Genomic DNA, 5,276 nt, shown 5'->3' with positions numbered 1-5,276 from the left:
CAAATAGAAAGAAAACTCTAGGGACAAAAAGGAAAGTACGAAGCTCTAACAAAGAACCTTCCCCCTTATAAAAAAAAAAAAAAAGAATCAAATAGAAGGGGGGGAAGGAAATGGGAAAGAGTTAGAGCTTGTAAAAAGTGAATTAAAGTCCCTAGTGGTTGAGTTAAAAAAGAGTTGTTCATTGGGTAAGTGATGTGAGGGGTTTATTTTGGTTTTGAGATGATGATAAAAAGGGTAGAACTTGTGATCACTTATAACAAAGGGGGTAGAATGATGAGAATGAATCTATGTATGCATGAGTTGCTTCTAATCTTAGATAAATTTTGCATAATGATCAAGCTCCTAGTTTTTGAGTGATAACCACCTTGAAATGAAAACATTTGAATCCTTGTTTTCATTCATATTAGACCATGCTTACCTAGCCAAATGATTTAGATCATGTGCCCATTTGTGAGAATTCACCTTGTGTGTGTGTATGTGAATCAATGTGAGAGTTGGTAGAAGGGACTTGTTAGTTGAGGAGTATTGCAACTTACGTAGAGGCATAAGAGTAGGGATGGGCCTAGAGAAGCTAGAGTATAATAAGAGAGTTGCTCATGCTATTTGCTATGTTTCCTTAGGATGTTAAGTTGAGTACTAGGGAGTGTTACTTTTGGCTATGAGTTCCCACCTTCAAACCTCTCGCGGGTTGAGGCACGCGGGTTCCCTTACCCGCGTTGTCGAGGTGAAGTCGTCGACGAAGTCACGCGGGATGAGCGACGCGGAGTCCTTTACCCGCTCGCACGAACTGCAGGCGTAGCGACGTCTTGACGCGGGTTGAGGCACGCGGGTTCCCTTACCCGCGTTGTCGAGGTGAAGTCGTCGACGAAGTCACGCGGGATGAGCGACGCGGAGTCCTTTACCCGCTCGCACGAACTGCAGGCGTAGCGACGTCTTGACGCGGGTTGAGGCACGCGGGTTCCCTTACCCGCGTTGTCGAGGTGAAGTCGTCGACGAAGTCACGCGGGATGAGCGACGCGGAGTCCTTTACCCGCTCGCACGAACTGCAGGCGTAGCGACGTCTTGACGCGGGTTGAGGCACGCGGGTTCCCTTACCCGCGTTGTCGAGGTGAAGTCGTCGACGAAGTCACGCGGGATGAGCGACGCGGAGTCCTTTACCCGCTCGCACGAACTGCAGGCGTAGCGAAGGTCCGATGCGGGGAGTGTGACGCGGGTTGGATCCGATCGTCTCTACCCGAGTCGAAACTTATCTTTAATCGAATTTTAATGTTTTTAAAGAGCTTTTTAGACTTTTGAATGGAAACCATTAGGTTTACCAAAGACATATAAATATTCTTGTAATCCCAAAGTTGGGACTTATCTTGTTTTCTATCTAATCAAAAAGGAACCTTTAGATAAAAAGATCTAATCTTGATCATTATCCTTTGTGATTGCTTTGTTGATTTGATCACTAATCATGATTAACACCAAATCATCATTGATTCTTGGGTTTATCATGAAGATTAGTGAGTAGTTATATTTGGATTCATGGGTTAGGGAGACTAAGGGTGATTAGGCTAGATCTAAGGTGTTGTAGCACAGATCCATCTTGTTCCTTGCTAGTAAGGTGCTTTTAATGCAGTTTTAGAGTTGGCTTCTCTAACGTTGAGTCTTAGGCATTTCACACCCGATAGGTGTTCGATGAAATGCATGAACCAACTCTACTATGCTTTTAACACTCTTTACCAAAGAGATTTGATGTTAAAGGTGTTAAGATGGCTAATAGACTTGAAATTAATGATTGCTTAGATAATATTCAACCAAAGAGATTTGATACTTGAGTTATCTTAGTGAATGAGCATTCATCTAGAGATAGAGTTTGTTTAGGATTGTGTCTAGGTCTAAGGTTAATAGATTGATTGAAAGATACCACATTTAGATTGAAACTTGATCACCCAAGGTCAATTCCCTTAGCCCATGAGTTCTCCCATCTCATAAGAAAGGAAAGCTTTGTTCTTTATTGCATTTTAGTAGTATTCTTATTCAAAATCATCTCACCAATTGATAGCACTTAGATTAAATATGGTCATGCATTCATTTTGCTTTAGAATCACTTAGTATTGGTTCGACAATCTTTTATATTACAACATTTGATTAGGAGTCTTTAAAACTCCTAACATCAACCAGGCGATCAATCAGACTGAAAAAAGATCGACCAATCTCTTGGGATCAAGCAAAAGATCGACCATAGTAAACATGGATCGACCATCAAAAATGCTTCTTCTTTCTTTTGTTCAAATCATTGATTTTTGTGCCAAAAACTTCATTCTAACATGATTTAACCTGAAAATATTTAATAAACACTAAAAAGACTCAAAACACCTTGATGTGGATTAAGTTTACAATAGATCGATCATACTAATGCAAGCACATATACTTGTAGTATGTTGAATCCAATCCTATAGATATTACAAGCAATGAAAATCAAAAGAAATGTTAAATTCAAATGCATTCAAAGTAAACAAGTAAATAAGATTTTAACTCAAGTAAACAAGGAACAAAACAAATATTCAATTGATGAATAGAGAACCTGAATGCAAATGTGACTGTTCTAGATAAATTAGTTCCAAGTCAAGGTGTAAATCAAGCAATAAACAAGTCGCTATAGGTTAAGACACAAGCAACAGACTAATCCTTTTTTTAACACAAACTCAATAGACTAATCCACTTCCATGAAAAAAAATCTCCATTCAGTCAAGCAACAAATAACAGATTTCTAATACCATCAAACATGCATTGGAATCAAGTCTAGCATTTAACAACCGCAACATCAAATCTTTTAGGTTATTCAAGTTAAAGCAATATTTAAGGTTCACTCAAAAATTTTAAGACCATCTCTAATAGTTTTTTCTATTATTATTTTTTTAAATAGAATAATTCTATAATAGAATTGATTGTTGCTCTAATGATATGATATTTTATAGTGAAAAATAGAATGATGAACAAAAAAAAACAAATTACTATATATAGAGTAAACCTATTTTTTATTCTTTTATAGAATGGAAAATATAGTATAATTGAAACATTTTTTAATATAAACTTTATTTTAGCTAGAAAATTTGATTGGGGTTAGAAATGTGTATGCACTAACAAACATCTTCATTGAATGAAATACCACCATATATATATATATATATATATATATGTTTTTGCTATACCACCATTAAATACATGATATATACGTGGAACCCGAGAATGTGATCAGGTTAGCTGGGAGATTTGTGATGTTTATTGTTGGATACACGTGTCCCATATTTACACATTGCATTAATTAGACGGTAATGGAATTTAATCAGCTTGGTAGGCTATTAGTTGCTAAGTGTTTCCATAGTTAACATTCACTAGATCCTTTCTTTATATTTAAATTTTTTACATTTATCATTTATATTTGTATGTGAATTTTTGTATATTAAATTATATATAACTAATTTTTAAATTATATATATAACACAATTAACTAATAAAATATGAAGAATCGAGTCCGAGGTTTTAGAGTTATGTAAAAAAAATATAATTATGTATAGAACATAAATTATCTTAGTTAAAAAGATCGGAATTTCATCTCGAATAAATTCACGAAAATAAAAAGTACCCCAATAACCTACTTAAAATATAAAACCCCCTTTTAGAAAAAAAAAACGTACTTAATAATATTTTTTTACGTGTAATAGTTGAAAACTGACAATTGAATATCGATCTAGAATATTATTTTAATATATCTAATGGAAAAATATTAATTGTAATAAACAAATTTTAAATTTTGTAATATTACATGAATTAGAAGTCTTTAAAATATAAAATCTAAAATCTATTTTATTAACATAATATATTTTTTATTCATTTATTATTTTAACGTTACAAAATATTGCTTTAGTTTTATTTGTAGTTTCTTTTTAAGTAATTTTAAAGTTATCAAGAATATAATATATTTAAAATTATTTATGTAAATATATCCAAATATGATGTCTCATTTTTATGTGTGTTTGCGTTGAGCATATTTAATTTGTAGTTTGTATTTTTAATTACACCTTGTTGCGTGTCGTTCTATGGTTTTAATAAATGTGTTGTCATTTCATTTTTATTACTACTAACATGATTTTTTAGTGATCAGTGATAATGTATTTTTAACGTTATATATTACTCCCTCCGTTTCTAATTATAAATAGTTTTGTTTAAAAGCACGAATATTCAGAAAATTGTTATTTAAAAATATATATCATTTAACCAATTAATTCAACCAATTATTAAAAACCTAACATTATTTTATTGGTCACAAAATATCCAATAAATGAAAAAGATGCATTGAAATATGTAAACTACTTATATTGTGAAACAAACTCTTTTTGCTAAAACTACTTACATTTAGAAACGAAGGGAGTATATTTTCTAACTCTTCATGCTGGCACTTTTTTAAGAATCATTTTAATTAGATAATAGGTTTAAAGATGTAAATAAAACTGTGTATGTTGTAAATTTAGACTTTTTAGTGTAACTGAGCACTATCAATTATGAAAATTATATTATGATTTTATTTTACTAAATCTTTCTTTATGTGTATATTTTTTGTTTTATTTTGTATTTTTACAATTTTATTGCCTTATTCTTTAATTGCAGAGAATTGCTATTTCCAATTTTTGTTTCATATACCCTAAAAGTCTTCGGTTGATTTTTGTTTGTTTTCTTTCTCCAATTACAATGTACAGTTTGACCGTTTCTTTTTCTTGGGATCAAACTACTAATATCATTAGATAGAAAAACTTAAACTCCAAGAATTGAGTGAATATTTGTTCTAGAAAAAAATGATTTAGCCACTAATATAGTGAGATATTATAATATTGGAAGGTATGAAAACTCTTCTCTGTTGTCCTACGCTGGACATAATTAAGTTGTTGTCAATTGATTATATATTTGTGATAACTGGAAATACATCTTTATGTCTTCCTTACATCATTCATAATTGGTTTACGGTTCGACAATTTCTAATATACTGAGAGTAACATAATATTAGATGGTGATTATCTCCTTCCAACTAGGAATGCACAGAATGAGAGAAATTCAAGGTGAGACCACTTTACAATTTTATCCTCATATCTATATAGAGTTAGTTTATAGATTATTCTATATGTTTCAAAATGTAATCAGTTTTAATTAAAATCTATAATATTTAAAAGTTATTAGTTTAGAAAACTATCATTTAATATATAAATTTAATCAATTACAAAGTAATTTACATAATT

The sequence above is a fragment of the Brassica oleracea genome, chromosome C2, assembly GCF_000695525.1.
Source record: "Brassica oleracea var. oleracea cultivar TO1000 chromosome C2, BOL, whole genome shotgun sequence".
In the NCBI taxonomy this organism is placed as follows: Eukaryota; Viridiplantae; Streptophyta; class Magnoliopsida; order Brassicales; family Brassicaceae; genus Brassica; species Brassica oleracea.
Note: the sequence above shows the minus strand (reverse complement) of the source record.